Source organism: Pseudophryne corroboree (assembly GCF_028390025.1).
Source record: "Pseudophryne corroboree isolate aPseCor3 chromosome 3 unlocalized genomic scaffold, aPseCor3.hap2 SUPER_3_unloc_5, whole genome shotgun sequence".
NCBI lineage: Eukaryota > Metazoa > Chordata > Amphibia > Anura > Myobatrachidae > Pseudophryne > Pseudophryne corroboree.
In genome coordinates, this window is record NW_026967541.1 from 2,488,285 (window position 1) to 2,506,726 (window position 18,442).

Genomic DNA, 18,442 nt, shown 5'->3' on the forward strand with positions numbered 1-18,442 from the left:
GGCGTGGTGGGTGGGTGTCATAGCTGACTACAATATTCTGTGTTGCTTTGGCGTGGTGGGTGTGTCATAGCTGACTACAATATTCTGTGTTGCTTTGGCGTGGTGGGTGTGCGTCATAGCTGACTACAATATTCTGTGTTGCTTTGGCGTGGTGGGTGGGTGTCATAGCTGACTACAATATTCTGTGTTGCTTTGGCGTGGTGGGTGTGCGTCATAGCTGACTACAATATTCTGTGTTGCTTTGGTGTGGTGGGTGTGCGTCATAGCTGACTACAATATTCTGTGTTGCTTTGGCGTGGTGGGTGTGCGTCATAGCTGACTACAATATTCTGTGTTGCTTTGGTGTGGTGGGTGTGCGTCATAGCTGACTACAATATTCTGTGTTGCTTTGGCGTGATGGGTGTGCGTCATAGCTGACTACAATATTCTGTGTTGCTTTGGCATGGTGGGTGTACGTCATAGCTGACTACAATATTCTGTGTTGCTTTGGCGTGGTGGGTGTGCGTCATAGCTGACTACAATATTCTGTGTTGCTTTGGCGTGGTGGGTGTGCGTCATAGCTGACTACAATATTCTGTGTTGCTTTGGCGTGGTGGGTGTGCGTCATAGCTGACTACAATATTCTGTGTTGCTTTGGCGTGGTGGGTGTGCATCATAGCTGACTACAATATTCTGTGTTGCTTTGGCGTGGTGGGTGTGCGTCATAGCTGACTACAATATTCTGTATTGCTTTGCGTGGTGTGTGTGCATCATAGCTGACTACAATATTCTGTGTTGCTTTGGCGTGGTGGGTGTGCATCATAGCTGACTACAATATTCTGTGTTGCTTTGGCGTGGTGGGTGTGCGTCATAGCTGACTACAATATTCTGTATTGCTTTGCGTGGTGGGTGTGTGTCATAGCTGACTACAATATTCTGTGTTGCTTTGGAGTGGTGGGTGTGCGTCATAGCTGACTACAATATTCTGTGTTGCTTTGGCGTGGTGGGTGGGTGTCATAGCTGACTACAATATTCTGTGTTGCTTTGGCGTGGTGGGTGTGTCATAGCTGACTACAATATTCTATGTTGCTTTGGCGTGGTGGGTGTGCGTCATAGCTGACTACAATATTCTGTGTTGCTTTGGCGTTGTGGGTGTGCGTCATAGCTGACTACAATATTCTGTGTTGCTTTGGCGTGGTGGGTGTGCGTCATAGCTGACTACAATATTCTGTGTTGCTTTGGCATGGTGGGTGTGCGTCATAGCTGACTACAATATTCTGTGTTGCTTTGGCGTGGTGGGTGGGTGTCATAGCTGACTACAATATTCTGTGTTGCTTTGGCATGGTGGGTGTGCGTCATAGCTGACTACAATATTCTGTGTTGCTTTGGCGTGGTGGGTGTGCGTCATAGCTGACTACAATATTCTGTGTTGCTTTGGCGTGGTGGGTGTGCGTCATAGCTGACTACAATATTCTGTGTTGCTTTGGCGTGGTGGGTGTGCGTCATAGCTGACTACAATATTCTGTGTTGCTTTGGCGTGGTGGGTGTGCGTCATAGCTGACTACAATATTCTGTGTTGCTTTGGCGTGGTGGGTGTGCGTCATAGCTGACTACAATATTCTGTGTTGCTTTGCGTGGTGGGTGTGCATCATAGGTGACTACAATATTCTGTGTTGCTTTGGCGTGGTGGGTGTGCGTCATAGGTGACTACAATATTCTGTGTTGCTTTGGCGTGGTGGGTGTGCATCATAGCTGACTACAATATTCTGTGTTGCTTTGGCGTGGTGGGTGTGCGTCATAGGTGACTACAATATTCTGTGTTGCTTTGGCGTGGTGGGTGTGCGTCATAGCTGACTACAATATTCTGTGTTGCTTTGGCGTGGTGGGTGTGCGTCATAGCTGACTACAATATTCTGTGTTGCTTTGGCGTGGTGGGTGTGCGTCATAGCTGACTACAATATTCTGTGTTGCTTTGGCATGGTGGGTGTGCGTCATAGCTGACTACAATATTCTGTGTTGCTTTGGCGTGGTGGGTGTGCGTCATAGCTGACTACAATATTCTGTGTTGCTTTGGCGTGGTGGGTGTGCGTCATAGCTGACTACAATATTCTGTGTTGCTTTGGCGTGGTGGGTGTGCGTCATAGCTGACTACAATATTCTGTGTTGCTTTGGCGTGGTGGGTGTGCGTCATAGCTGACTACAATATTCTGTGTTGCTTTGCGTGGTGGGTGTGCATCATAGGTGACTACAATATTCTGTGTTGCTTTGGCGTGGTGGGTGTGCGTCATAGCTGACTACAATATTCTGTGTTGCTTTAGAGTGGTGGGTGTGCGTCATAGCTGACTACAATATTCTGTGTTGCTTTGGCGTGATGGGTGTGCGTCATAGCTGACTACAATATTCTGTGTTGCTTTGGCATGGTGGGTGTGCGTCATAGCTGACTACAATATTCTGTGTTGCTTTGGCGTGGTGGGTGGGTGTCATAGCTGACTACAATATTCTGTGTTGCTTTGCGTGGTGGGTGTGCATCATAGGTGACTACAATATTCTGTGTTGCTTTGGCGTGGTGGGTGTGCGTCATAGCTGACTACAATATTCTGTGTTGCTTTGGCGTGGTGGGTGGGTGTCATAGCTGACTACAATATTCTGTGTTGCTTTGGCGTGGTGGGTGGGTGTCATAGCTGACTACAATATTCTGTGTTGCTTTGGCATGGTGGGTGTGCGTCATAGCTGACTACAATATTCTGTGTTGCTTTGGCGTGGTGGGTGGGTGTCATAGCTGACTACAATATTCTGTGTTGCTTTGGCGTGGTGGGTGGGTGTCATAGCTGACTACAATATTCTGTGTTGCTTTGGCATGGTGGGTGTGCGTCATAGCTGACTACAATATTCTTTGTTGCTTTGGCGTGGTGGGTGTGCATCATAGCTGACTACAATATTCTGTGTTGCTTTGGAGTGGTGGGTGTGCGTCGTAGCTGACTACAATATTCTGTGTTGCTTTGGCGTGGTGGGTGTGCGTCATAGCTGACTACAATATTCTGTGTTGCTTTGGCGTGGTGGGTCTGTGTCATAGCTGACTACAATATTCTGTGTTGCTTTGGCGTGGTGGGTGTGTCATAGCTGACTACAATATTCTGTGTTGCTTTGCATGGTGGGTGTGCATCATAGCTGACTACAATATTCTGTGTTGCTTTGCGTGGTGTGTGTGCGTCATAGCTGACTACAATATTCTGTGTTGCTTTGGCGTGGTGGGTGTGCGTCATAGCTGACTACAATATTCTGTGTTGCTTTGGCGTGGTGGGTGTGCGTCATAGCTGACTACAATATTCTATGTTGCTTTGCGTGGTGGGTGTGCATCATAGGTGACTACAATATTCTGTGTTGCTTTGGCGTGGTGGGTGTGCATCATAGGTGACTACAATATTCTGTGTTGCTTTGGCGTGGTGGGTGTGCGTCATAGCTGACTACAATATTCTGTGTTGCTTTGGAGTGGTGGGTGTGCGTCATAGCTGACTACAATATTCTGTGTTGCTTTGGCGTGGTGGGTGTGTGTCATAGCTGACTACAATATTCTGTGTTGCTTTGGCGTGGTGGGTGTGCGTCATAGCTGACTACAATATTCTGTGTTGCTTTGGCGTGGTGGGTGTGCGTCATAGCTGACTACAATATTCTGTGTTGCTTTGGCGTGGTGGGTGTGCGTCATAGCTGACTACAATATTCTGTGTTGCTTTGGCGTGGTGGGTGTGCGTCATAGCTGACTACAATATTCTGTGTTGCTTTGGCGTGGTGGGTGGGTGTCATAGCTGACTACAATATTCTGTGTTGCTTTGGCGTGGTGGGTGTGCGTCATAGCTGACTACAATATTCTGTGTTGCTTTGGCGTGGTGGGTGTGCGTCATAGCTGACTACAATATTCTGTGTTGCTTTGGCGTGGTGGGTGTGCGTCATAGCTGACTACAATATTCTGTGTTGCTTTGGCGTGGTGGGTGTGCGTCATAGCTGACTACAATATTCTGTGTTGCTTTGGCATGGTGGGTGTGCGTCATAGCTGACTACAATATTCTGTGTTGCTTTGCGTGGTGGGTGTGCATCATAGGTGACTACAATATTCTGTGTTGCTTTGGCATGGTGGGTGTGCGTCATAGCTGACTACAATATTCTGTGTTGCTTTGGCGTGGTGGGTGTGCGTCATAGCTGACTACAATATTCTGTGTTGCTTTGGAGTGGTGGGTGTGCGTCATAGCTGACTACAATATTCTGTGTTGCTTTGGCGTGGTGGGTGTGCGTCATAGCTGACTACAATATTCTGTGTTGCTTTGGCGTGGTGGGTGGGTGTCATAGCTGACTACAATATTCTGTGTTGCTTTGCGTGGTGGGTCTGTGTCATAGCTGACTACAATATTCTGTGTTGCTTTGGAGTGGTGGGTGTGCGTCATAGCTGACTACAATATTCTTTGTTGCTTTGGAGTGGTGGGTGTGCGTCATAGCTGACTACAATATTCTGTGTTGCTTTGGCGTGGTGGGTGGGTGTCATAGCTGACTACAATATTCTGTGTTGCTTTGGCGTGATGGGTGTGCATCATAGCTGACTACAATATTCTGTGTTGCTTTCGAGTGGTGGGTGTGCGTCATAGCTGACTACAATATTCTGTGTTGCTTTGGAGTGGTGGGTGTGCGTCATAGCTGACTACAATATTCTGTGTTGCTTTGGCGTGGTGGGTGGGTGTCATAGCTGACTACAATATTCTGTGTTGCTTTGGCGTGGTGGGTCTGTGTCATAGCTGACTACAATATTCTGTGTTGCTTTGGCGTGGTGGGTGTGCGTCATAGCTGACTACAATATTCTTTGTTGCTTTGAAATGGTGGGTGTGCGTCATAGCTGACTACAATATTCTGTGTTGCTTTGGCGTGGTGGGTGGGCGTCATAGCTGACTACAATATTCTGTGTTGCTTTGGCGTGGTGGGTGTGCGTCATAGCTGACTACAATATTCTGTGTTGCTTTGGCGTGGTGGGTGTGCGTCATAGCTGACTACAATATTCTGTGTTGCTTTGGCGTGGTGGGTGTGCGTCATAGCTGACTACAATATTCTGTGTTGCTTTGGCGTGGTGGGTGGGTGTCATAGCTGACTACAATATTCTGTGTTGCTTTGGCGTGGTGGGTGTGCGTCATAGCTGACTACAATATTCTGTGTTGCTTTGGCGTGGTGGGTGTGCGTCATAGCTGACTACAATATTCTGTGTTGCTTTGGCGTGGTGGGTGTGCGTCATAGCTGACTACAATATTCTGTGTTGCTTTGGCGTGGTGGGTGTGCGTCATAGCTGACTACAATATTCTGTGTTGCTTTGGCGTGGTGGGTGTGCGTCATAGCTGACTACAATATTCTGTGTTGCTTTGCGTGGTGGGTGTGCATCATAGGTGACTACAATATTCTGTGTTGCTTTGGCATGGTGGGTGTGCGTCATAGCTGACTACAATATTCTGTGTTGCTTTGGCGTGGTGGGTGTGCGTCATAGCTGACTACAATATTCTGTGTTGCTTTGGAGTGGTGGGTGTGCGTCATAGCTGACTACAATATTCTGTGTTGCTTTGGCGTGGTGGGTGTGCGTCATAGCTGACTACAATATTCTGTGTTGCTTTGGCGTGGTGGGTGGGTGTCATAGCTGACTACAATATTCTGTGTTGCTTTGCGTGGTGGGTCTGTGTCATAGCTGACTACAATATTCTGTGTTGCTTTGGAGTGGTGGGTGTGCGTCATAGCTGACTACAATATTCTTTGTTGCTTTGGAGTGGTGGGTGTGCGTCATAGCTGACTACAATATTCTGTGTTGTTTTGGCGTGGTGGGTGGGTGTCATAGCTGACTACAATATTCTGTGTTGCTTTGGCGTGATGGGTGTGCGTCATAGCTGACTACAATATTCTGTGTTGCTTTGGCGTGGTGGGTGGGTGTCATAGCTGACTACAATATTCTGTGTTGCTTTGGCGTGATGGGTGTGCGTCATAGCTGACTACAATATTCTGTGTTGCTTTGGAGTGGTGGGTGTGCGTCATAGCTGACTACAATATTCTTTGTTGCTTTGGAGTGGTGGGTGTGCGTCATAGCTGACTACAATATTCTGTGTTGCTTTGGCGTGGTGGGTGGGTGTCATAGCTGACTACAATATTCTGTGTTGCTTTGGCGTGATGGGTGTGCGTCATAGCTGACTACAATATTCTGTGTTGCTTTGGCGTGGTGGGTGTGCATCATAGGTGACTACAATATTCTGTGTTGCTTTGGCGTGGTGGGTGTGCGTCATAGCTGACTACAATATTCTGTGTTGCTTTGGCGTGGTGGGTGTGCGTCATAGCTGACTACAATATTCTGTGTTGCTTTGGCATGGTGGGTGGGTGTCATAGCTGACTACAATATTCTGTGTTGCTTTGGCGTGGTGGGTGTGCGTCATAGCTGACTACAATATTCTGTGTTGCTTTGGCGTGGTGGGTGTGCGTCATAGCTGACTACAATATTCTGTGTTGCTTTGGCGTGGTGGGTGTGCGTCATAGCTGACTACAATATTCTGTGTTGCTTTGGCGTGGTGGGTGTGCGTCATAGCTGACTACAATATTCTGTGTTGCTTTGGCGTGGTGGGTGGGTGTCATAGCTGACTACAATATTCTGTGTTGCTTTGGCGTGGTGGGTGTGCGTCATAGCTGACTACAATATTCTGTGTTGCTTTGGCGTGGTGGGTGTGCGTCATAGCTGACTACAATATTCTGTGTTGCTTTGGCGTGGTGGGTGTGCGTCATAGCTGACTACAATATTCTGTGTTGCTTTGGCGTGGTGGGTGTGCGTCATAGCTGACTACAATATTCTGTGTTGCTTTGGCGTGGTGGGTGTGCGTCATAGCTGACTACAATATTCTGTGTTGCTTTGCGTGGTGGGTGTGCATCATAGGTGACTACAATATTCTGTGTTGCTTTGGCATGGTGGGTGTGCGTCATAGCTGACTACAATATTCTGTGTTGCTTTGGCGTGGTGGGTGTGCGTCATAGCTGACTACAATATTCTGTGTTGCTTTGGAGTGGTGGGTGTGCGTCATAGCTGACTACAATATTCTGTGTTGCTTTGGCGTGGTGGGTGTGCGTCATAGCTGACTACAATATTCTGTGTTGCTTTGGCGTGGTGGGTGGGTGTCATAGCTGACTACAATATTCTGTGTTGCTTTGCGTGGTGGGTCTGTGTCATAGCTGACTACAATATTCTGTGTTGCTTTGGAGTGGTGGGTGTGCGTCATAGCTGACTACAATATTCTTTGGTGCTTTGGAGTGGTGGGTGTGCGTCATAGCTGACTACAATATTCTGTGTTGCTTTGGCGTGGTGGGTGGGTGTCATAGCTGACTACAATATTCTGTGTTGCTTTGGCGTGATGGGTGTGCGTCATAGCTGACTACAATATTCTGTGTTGCTTTCGAGTGGTGGGTGTGCGTCATAGCTGACTACAATATTCTGTGTTGCTTTGGAGTGGTGGGTGTGCGTCATAGCTGACTACAATATTCTGTGTTGCTTTGGCGTGGTGGGTGGGTGTCATAGCTGACTACAATATTCTGTGTTGCTTTGGCGTGGTGGGTCTGTGTCATAGCTGACTACAATATTCTGTGTTGCTTTGGCGTGGTGGGTGTGCGTCATAGCTGCCATATGGGTATGTATATTCAGAACAGAGTGCCTGCGCCTGTTTGTGATGAGTGGATTAGGCGGAATAAAATTAGTTGTAGGCTTTGTGCCATCAGTTTGGAAAAAATGTTTAGATCCTGATTAAGTATTGAAATAGGACGATATGAAGTTACTAACGCAGGATCTTTGCCAGGTGTGTAAAGGATAATTATCTGAGATGTGTTGAAATTTGCAGAAGAAACATGGCCGGATAGAATAAAATTATATAGTGAGAATAGGTGGGGAGTTACTAAGGGAAGCAGCAGCTTATAATAATCAGCACTTCTGAGCCAGGTGACTTACCAAGAGGGAAAGAAAGTCTACACCTAAGTTAGGGTTATCCTCAGTTTCAAGCTGGAGGAGCGACTACAACGGAGTAATATAGAATGTGGTACGAGGCAATATAATATATACTATGGGCGCCGCCATGTTGGCTTAGTCTGAGCTAGCGCTGATTATGACGTCACAGGGAGCCGGGCTAGAGAGTAGGCGGGGCTAATGATGGCTGAAAGAAGGGAGGCAGCATGCTGGGGGCGGAGCTGGAAGTAGTTGAGTGACGGGGCATTGCGGCCTATGAGAGGGTGAGAGGGCGGGACTGGGTGTAACTGTGACGGGAAGCTGCGGCCTATGAGCAGGAGAGTGGGCTTGGCCTCCGGCAATTGGCAGGATACGGCAGCCAATGGGCGGGATAGTGGGCGGGGCAGTGTGGTTCTGTGACGAGCCGATGCGTCCTATGGGCAGTGAGTGGACGAGGCTGGAGGTAAATGAGTGACGGGGCATTGCGGCCTATGAGATTGAGAGAGGGCGGGGCTGGCTGTAACAGTTACTGAAAGCTGTGGCCTATGAGCAGGAGAGTGGGCGTGCTCGCGGCCATTAGGGAGGAGAGTGACATGAAACATCGGCCAATGGGCGGGAGAGTGGGCGGGGCAGGACGGGTTGGTGAGTGACGAGTAGCCAAGTCCTATGGACAGTGAGTGGGAGGTAAATGAGTGACGGATCATTGCGGCCTATGAGAGGGCAGGGCAGTGACTGGAGGCTGCGGCCAATGGGCAGTGAGTGGGCGGGGCTACTCCTGGTTGCTGAGTTACCGTGTTAGTCACTACCCATAATCCCATGCGCTATGCAGGCGATGGCTCGGAAATACCGCCCCGCCCACTTCCGGTACACAATCCTCCGTCCAGGATGTGAGCTGCTTCCGCCTCATCCTCCAGGTAATGTCCCCTCATCCCTCCTGTCTCCTGCCCCATCCTCTCCTAATACCCCCTCTCCTCCCCCAATACCCCCTCTCCTCCCCCATCCTCTCCTAATACCCCCTCTCCTGCCCCCATCCTCTCCTATTACCCCCTCTCCTGCCCCCATCCTCTCCTAATACCCCCTCTCCTGCCCCCACCTCTCCTAATACCCCCTCTCCTGCCCCAACCTCTCCTAATACCCCCTCTCCTGCCCCCAACCTCTCCTAATACCCCCTCTCCTGCCCCCATCCTCTCCTATTACCCCCTCTCCTGCCCCATCCTCTCCTAATACCCCCTCTCCTGCCCCCAACCTCTCCTAATACCCCCTCTCCTGCCCCCATCCTCTCCTATTACCCCCTCTCCTGCCCCCAACCTCTCCTAATACCCCCTCTCCTGCCCCCATCCTCTCCTATTACCCCCTCTCCTGCCCTAACCTCTCCTAATACCCCCTCTCCTGCCCTAACCTCTCCTAATACCCCATCTCCAGCCCCCATCCTCTCTTAATACCTCCATCCTGCCCCCATCCTCTCCTAATACCCCCTCTCCTGCCCCCAATCCCTCCTAATGCCCCCTCACCTGCTGCCTCTGACATTCTCCTAATGGCCCCCCACCTGCTGCCCCTGCATTCTTCTAATGGGCCCTCACCTGCTGCCCCTGCATTCTATTAATGGCCCCTCACCTGCTGCCCCTGGCATTCTCCTAATGGGCCCACACCTGCTGCACCTGCATTCTCCTAATGGCCCCTCACCTGCTGCCCCTGCATTCTACTAATGCCTCCTCATCTTCTACCCCTATATTCTCCTAATACCCCCTCACCTGCTACCCCTGACGTCCTAATACCCCCGTACCAGCTGTTCCTGATATTCTCCTAATGCCCCCTCCCCTGCTGCCCCTCTATTCTCCTAATACCCCCACTCCTACCCCTAACATTCTCTTAATACTCCCTCACCTGCTGCCCCTATATTCTATTACCCCCACCTGCCCCTATTGCCTCCTTATGCCCCCTCACCTGCTGCCCCTGACATTCTCCTAATGCGCCCTCACCTGCTGCCCCTGAAATTCTCCTAATGCCCCCTCATCTGCCCCATATTCTCCTAATACTCCCTCTCCTACCTCTTACATTCTCCCAATACCTCCTCTCCTGCCCTCAACCTTTCCTAATCCCCCCTCTCCTTCCCCTGACATTCTCCTAATGCCCTCTCACCAACCCCTATATTCTCCTAATGGCCCCTCACCAACCCCTATATTCTCCTAATGCCCCCTCACCAACCCCTATATTCTCCTAATTCCCTCTCACCAACCCCTATATTCTCCTAATGCCCCCTCACCTGCTGCCCCTATATTCTCCTAATGCCCCCTCACCTGCTGCCCCTGACAGTCTCCTAATACCCCCTGCTCATCACCTGCTGCCCCTGCCATTCTCCTTATACACCCTCACCTGCTGCCCTTATATTCTCCTAATACCCCGTCACTTGCTGCCCCTGACATTCTCCTAATGCCCCCACACCTGCCCATTCATTCTCCTAATGCCCTCTCACCTACTGTTCCTATATTCTTCTATTGCCCCCTCTCCTGCCACTGACATTCTCCTAGTACCCCCTCACCTGCTGCCCTTATATTCTCCTAATACCCCCTCACCTGCTGCCCTTATATTCTCATAGTGCCCCCTCTCCTGCTGCCCCTGACATTCTCCTAATGCCCCCTCTCCTGCTGCCCCTGACATTCTCCTAATGCCCCCTCTCCTGCTGCCCCTGACATTCTCCTAATGCCCCCTCACCTGCTGCCCCTGACATTCTCCTAATGCCTCCTCACCTGCTGCCCCTGACATTCTCCTAATGCCCCCCTCACCTGCTGCCCCTGACATTCTCCTAATGCCCCCCTCACCTGCTGCCCCTGACATTCTCCTAATGCCCCCTCACCTGCTGCCCCTGACATTCTCCTAATGCCCCCTCACCTGCTGCCCCTGACATTCTCCTAATGCCCCCTCATCTCCTAATGCCCCCTCACCTGCTGCCCCTGACATTCTCCTAATGCCCCCTCACCTGCTGTCCCTGACATTCTCCTAATGCCCCCTCACCTGCTGCCCCTGACATTCTCCTAATGCCCCCTCATCTCCTAATGCCCCCTCACCTGCTGCCCCTGACATTCTCCTAATGCCCCCTCACCTGCTGTCCCTGACATTCTCCTAATGCCCCCTCACCTGCTGTCCCTGACATTCTCCTAATGCCCCCTCACCTGCTGCCCCTGACATTCTCCTAATGCCCCCTCACCTGCCCCTGACATTCTCCTAATGCCCCCTCACCTGCTGCCCCTGACATTCTCCTAATGCCCCCTCACCTGCTGCCCCTGACATTCTCCTAATGCCCCCTCACCTGCTGCCCCTGACATTCTCCTAATGCCCCCTGCTCATCACCTGCCGCCCCCTGCCTGTACCCTTCCACCCGCTGCCTGTACCCTGTCACCCAGTGACCGGTGGCTGCATGGGGGAGGGGTGCGTGACCGGTGGCTGCATGGGGGAGGGGTGCGTGACCGGTGGCTGCATGGGGGAGGGGTGCGTGAATAATGGCAGCATTGGGGGTAGGATGTGTGACTGATAGGTGCACACATCACAGGTTGTGGTGGGATAAGTGTGCACAGCAGAAGTGAGGGTAGGATGCGCACACGTCACAGTTAGGTTGTGGTGGGAGAAGTGTGCACATCAGTGAGGGTAGAACGCTCCACACACACGGGGTTGGGTGTACCTGTGTATCAGTGACTTGCGGGGAGACAGAGCTTTTCCTGTCATACTAACGTATACACCACAGTTTTCACTATATACAGTATATGTAAAATACAAAGAACATATAAATATCATCTTTGTATTATTCTAATCATTTCTGTAGTCAGAAGTAAAAATTCTATGGTAGGGGAGGCAGTGCCCCCTCCCTCCACCTACCTTACCCGCACTCACCAAATTTATACTACTCCCCCTGTGTATAATGCCCACATGTGTATACCGCTGCCTCTGTGTGTAATGCCCACATGTGTATACCGCTGCACCTGTGTGTAATGCCCACATGTGTATACCGCTGCACCTGTGTATAATGTCCACCTGTGTATACCGCTGCACCTGTGTATTATGTCCACATGTGTATACCGCTGCATCTGTGTATAATGCCCACATGTGTATACCGCTTCCCCTGTGTGTAATGGCCACGTGTGTATACCGCTGCCCCTGTGTGTAATGGCCACGTGTGTATACCGCTGCCCCTGTGTGTAATGGCCACTTGTGTATACCATGATGTATTATTGGTGTTCCTATAACAAATACAAAAAGGCGCAAGGGAAATGCTGCCTGGAAAAAAGCTGACTCAAAACAGGATATCACCTATATCCAACAACATATGCAAAAGAAAGGGGGTGAATCAGTTATCTCCTTTGGCGCATAGGAAAACGGGGGGAGGGGACAAGAGAGGTCTATGTGGACAATACAGATTAGTTCACTCGGTGTACAGATGATGGGTTTAAAGGGAATCGTTGGCGTACCCCAACTCACATTCCACGGAACTTAGGAGTCATCAAGTTCCGTGGAATGTGAGTTGGGGTACGACTAGTCGTTTCTTCTTCTTTACAATTTTGATTGGTATTTTAAGAGAAGGTCAAGATATACACAAACCGGGTTCACGCTGGATAAAGATACCTTTATGGATACATCTCATCCCTGTACAGTGTGAGTGGGGGTACGCCAACGATTCCCTTTAAACCCATCATCTGTACACCGAGTGAACTAATCTGTATTGTCCACATAGACCTCTCTTGTCCCCTCCCCCCGTTTTCCTATGCGCCAAAGGAGATAACTGATTCACCCCCTTTCTTTTGCACTTGTGTATACCGCTGCTCCTGTGTGTAATGGCCACGTGTGTATACCGCTGCCCCTGTGTGTAATGGCCACGTGTGTATACCGCTGCCCCTGTGTGTAATGGCCACGTGTGTATACCGCTGCCCCTGTGTGTAATGGCCACGTGTGTATACCGCTGCCCCTGTGTGTAATACCCACGTGTGTATACCGCTGCCCCTGTGTGTAATGGCCACGTGTGTATACCGCTGCCCCTGTGTGTAATGGCCACGTGTGTATACCGCTGCCCCTGTGTGTAATGGCCACGTGTGTATACCGCTGCCCCTGTGTGTAATGGCCACGTGTGTATATCGCTGCCCCTGTGTGTAATGGGCACGTGTGTATACCGCTGCCCACGTGTGTATACCGCCGCCCCTGTGTGTAATGGCCACGTGTGTATACCGCTGCCCCTGTGTGTAATGCCCACATGTATATACTGCTGCACCTATGTATAATCCTTGGACTCGTATATTGTGTGTAAATCTGGCTCTGGTACTAGCCAGTGCCTCTTGAGAAATGTACCTCACCGCACGTCCCTGGTGTGCATGTTTAGTAGGTACATTGAGTAGAAAGGAGGTAACCATAATGCAGAGGTAAGTGTGCCCATTACAGGACAGGTGCACTGTATGTTTGTGTTGGGATGAGCGTGTCCATTGGCACGATAGTAATAATACAGGGACATAACTGGGGAGGTGAGGGGATCTGGAAGCGTCACAGTGACATCACATATCTATAGTAATAATACAGGAACATGACTGGGGAGGTGAGGAGGTCTGGGAGCGTCACAGTGACATCACTTTTATCCATTGTGATCATACAGGGACATGACTGGGGAGGTGAGGGGATCTGGGAGTGTCACAGTGACATCACTTATATCCATTGTAATCGTACAGGGACATGACTGGGGAGGTGAGTGGATCTGGGAGTATTTACAGTGATGTCTCCCCCATTTCGCAGGGTTACACAGTAGTGAAGAAGACATCTGTTGAGGGTGAGACACCGAGCAGCCCTCCCCGTGTGTCAGGAAGAAGAAGGACCCAGAGCCTCATCCCGGTGCCTCCACCTCACTCACTGACACGTGAGACACATTGAAAAGAAAATCCTGGAACTCGCCAACAAGATCATTCAGCTGCTGACTGGAGAGGTGACTGCTGGGAATGGGACATTATACAGTAACACCGGGGGTTGTGTCTGGGTGATGACTGGAGAGGTGACTGCTGGGAATGGGACATTATACAGTAACACCAGGGGATGTGTCTGGGTGATGTCTGGAGAGGTGACGAATGGGACATTATACAGTAACATCAGGGGATGTGTCTGGGTGATGTCTGGAGAGGTGACTGCTGAGAATGGGGCATTATACAGTAACACCAATGGATGTGTCTGGGTGATGACTGGAGAGGTGACTGCTGGGAATGGGACATTATACAGTAACACCAGGGGATGTGTCTGGGTGATGACTGGAGAGGTGACTGCTGGGAATGGGACATTATACAGTAACACTAGGGGACGTGTCTGGGTGATGACTCTATCACTGTGTGTGTCAGGATGTCACTGTCTATGTCTCCATGCAGGAGGGGGAGTATATAGAGGAACACAGGGGTCTGTACAAGGACGTGATGATGGAGAATCACCGGCCCCTCACATCACTGGGTAAGAGGAGACTGTCCTGTATTGTACAGGGGAGAGCAGGTATGGGGCCCCCTATATACACACATCACCTGATAATCACATATATACAGTGTACTCAGTCACTGTGTGTCTCCTACAGATGGGCCCAGTAACAGAGATACCCCAGAGAGATGTCCCCGTCCTCTGTATTCCCAGGATTGTACAGAGGAGAATCACAGGATCCCACAGGAGGATCAGGTAGGTGGGATTTAGGGTCTCACCAATATACCAAAGTGACTGTCACTGTATGATCTGTAGAGGAGCTGTGTGTCTTATACACTGATATTATACTGTTTCACCTCAGTCTAATCTGACTGTGCAGATGTCATTATAGTGTTTTTTGTTTTTTTTAGGTAGAACGTCTGTATGATATTAAAATAGAAGATACAGAGGGAGATGAAGAGACGTATGTGACTGATATAAAGGCAGAAGATATAGAGGGAGAAGAAGAGACGTATGTGACTGATATGAAGGCAGAAGATGTAGAGGGAGAGGAAGAGACGTATGTGACTGATATGAAGGCAAAAGATACAGATGGAGAAGAAGAGACGTATGTGACTGATATAAAGGCAGAAGATATAGAGGGAGAAGAAGAGACGTATGTGACTGATATGAAGGCAGAAGATATAGAGGGAGAAGAAGAGACGTATGTGACTGATATAAAGGCAGAAGATATAGAGGGAGAAGAAGAGACGTATGTGACTGATATGAAGGCAGAAGATATAGAGGGAGAAGAAGAGACGTATGTGATTGATATAAAGGCAGAAGATATAGAGGGAGTAGAAGAGACGCATGTGACTGATATAAAGGCAGAAGATAAAGAGGGAGAAGAAGAGACGTATGTGACTGATATAAAGGCAGAAGATAAAGAGGGAGAAGAAGAGACGTATGTGAGGGGAGATCAGCAGCGTAAGGAGGAGGAGATCCCTACAGATATCAGCACAGGTGAGTAATAAACACTTATTACACAAGTCACATTTTCTCATTGCTCAGTCACTACAACAATCTCTTATCCTACACCCTCCTCCGCCATCAGCCTTGTTCTCAGTTGGGTGTTTCTAACACAAGGCTATCCATGACAAATATCACATGTAGAGAGTTTTCTCATACGTCCTAGAGGATGCTGGGAACGCTTCGAGAACCATGGGGTATAGACTGGATCCGCAGGAGACATGGGCACTTTAAGACTTTTAAAAGGGGTGTGAACTGGTTCCTCCCTCTATCGCTCCTCCAGACTCCAGTTTAGAATCTGTGCCCAGTGAGACTGGATGCACACTGAGGAGCTCTCCAGAGTTTCTCAGAAAAAGACTCATGTTAGGTTTATTATTTCCAGGGAAACCTGCTGGCTACAGGCTCCCTGCTTCATGGGACTTAGGGGAGAGAAGCAGACCTACTTCTGTGAGTTTCAAGGCGCTGCTTCTTAGGCTACAGGACACCATTAGCTCCTGAGGGTCTGAACGCTAGGTACGCCTAGATGCTCGTTCCCGGAGCCCGCCGTTACCCCCCTTGCAGAGTCAGAAGACAGATGAGTAGAAGATGATCAGAAGACTTCAGTGACGGCTTTGATGTACAGCACAGCGCCATGCTCCCACACTCGGTGGCACTACAGGGGGGGGGGGCACCCTGGGCAGCATGTAAACCCTCAATATGACTGGGAAAAGTGGTTTTCAGGTGCCTAGGCACTGAATCCGGTCCCCCGCCAGTATAAAAATGTAAAAAGATAGCGGGGCTGAAGCGCGTCATAGAGGGGGCGTGGCTTAGACCTCCCAGCTCTCACCAGCGCCATTTTCTCTCCACAGAGCTGCAGAGATGCTGGTCTTCCTCTCCACTGCTGTACAAGTAACGGGGCAAAACAGGGGGGGGGGGGGGGGGCACAGTTATTTTGGTGCTATTTAATATAATATAAAAGCGCTACCAGGTCTGGGGCTTTATATAAAGATGTTCAGAACCGGGCTAGGCGCTGGGTTGTGAGCTGCAAACTCCCTGTGTTCCTCTGACAGGCTTTACTGTGGGTCTGTCCCCTATATGCCCAGTGTGTTTGTGGGTGTCGGTGTACGTGTGTCGGCATGTCTGAGGCAGAGTGCTGTTCCCAGGAGGAGACTGGATTAGGGAAAGAAACGGCTGTGGGAGTGACCCTGTCAGCACCGCCGACTCCTGATTGGGTAAATGTTTTGAGTGCTTTGAATGCGAATGTGGCTCTCAGAACCAGGCATGGAAAAAATCCGTAGAGGATGTGTTGTCCCAGGTTCAGACTCTCTGGGGTTCACAAAAGCGTTCATTTACCCAGAGAGCAGATACAGATACCGACACGGACTCTGACTTCAGTGTCGACTATAGTGATGCCAGACGAAATCCAAAACTGGCCAAGAGCATTCAGTACATGATTGTGGCGATAAAAGACGTGTTACATATCACGGAGGACCCTACTGTTCCTGATACAAGGGTCTGTATGTTTAAAGGAAAGAAACCTGAGGTAACGTTTTCTCCCTCTCATGAACTGAACGCTCTTTTTGAAAAGGTTTGGGAAACTCCTGACAAGAAGTTTCAAATTCCCAAGAGAATTCCGGCGGCATATCCATTCCCCTCGGGGGATAGGGAAAAGTGGGAGTCACCCCCCACTGTGGACAAAGCTCTGTCACGGCTGTCCAAAAAGGTGGCGCTGCCGTCCCCCGAAACGGCAGCCCTAAAGGAACCTGCGGATCGTAAGCAGGAAAATACATTAAAATCCATTTATGTCACTACAGGTACGCTGCTCAGACCTGCTGTGGCATCGGCATTGGTGAGTAGCACTATTGAAAAATGGGCAGATAACTTGTCATGTGATATAGATACTCTGGATAAGGATAGCGTTCTTTTGACACTAGGTCATATCAGGGATGCTGCAGCCTACCCAAAGGAAACTGCGACGGATATTGGCCTCTTGGGATCGAGGGCCAATGCCATGGCAGTCTCAGCCAGGAGAGCATTGTGTATTTATCAATGGAATGCTGATGCTGACTCTAAGGAGGCTATGGAGTCTTTGCCGTATAAAGGTGGTGTCTTGTTTGGTGACTGTCTCACTGACCTGGTATCTACGGCTACCGCGGGTAAGTCGTAATTTTTACCTTATGTTCCTGCGCAACAAAAGAAAACGCACCACTATCAGATGCAGTCCTTTCGTCCCAGTAAGTACAAAATAGGAGGAGGGACTTCCTTCCTTCAAGGGGAAGAGGAATGGGAAAAAGGTCACCGGCTGCGGCAAGTTCCCAAGAGCAGACGTCCTCCCCGGCTTCTGCCAAATCCACCGCATGTCGCTGGGGCTCCTCTGGAGGAGTCAGCACCGGTGGGGGCACGTCTCAAACTCTTCAGTCAGTTCTGGGCTCGTTCGGCCCTAGACCCATGAATTTTGGAAATAGTGTCCCAGCTAGAGTTTCAAGACGTTCCCCCTAGCCAATTTTTCAAATCGGCCTTACCAGCTTCTCTTCAGGACAGGGAGGTGGTATGCAATGCAATACAAAAATTGTGTCTAAATCAGGTCATTGTCAGGGTTCCCCTGTCGCAACAGGGAGAAGGCTTTTATTCCAGCCTGTTCGTGATCCTGAAGCCAGACAGCTCAGTCAGGCCTATCCTGAACCTCAAATCCCTCAATTTCTACCTAAGGAAATTCAAATTCAAGATGGAATCTCTCCGGGCAGTGATCTCCAGTCTGGAGGAGGGGGATTTTATGGCGTCGGTAGATATAAAGGATGCCTACTTGCATGTTCCCATTTATCCTCCACATCAGGCTTATCTGAGGTTTGGAATGCAGGACTGCCATTACCAGTTTCAGACGTTGCCGTTTGGTCTGTCCACGGCTCCTAGAATTCTCATCAAAGTAATGGTGGAAATTATGGTGCTCCTGCGCAAGCAGGGAGTCACAATTATCCCGTACTTGGACTCCTGATAAAGGCGAGATCCAAGGAGCAATTACTGCAGAACATGGCGCTCTCCCTGACAATTCTGCAACAACATGGTTGG

The 18,442-nt window shown here is 49.8% G+C and overlaps 1 pseudogene; it reads left to right on the forward strand.

Annotated features, from left to right (window-relative positions):
• The first annotated feature begins 15,234 nt into the window (after positions 1 to 15,234).
• The window catches only part of LOC134984334 (zinc finger protein 260-like), a 57,517-nt pseudogene continuing 54,309 nt past the window's right edge, over positions 15,235 to 18,442 (forward strand).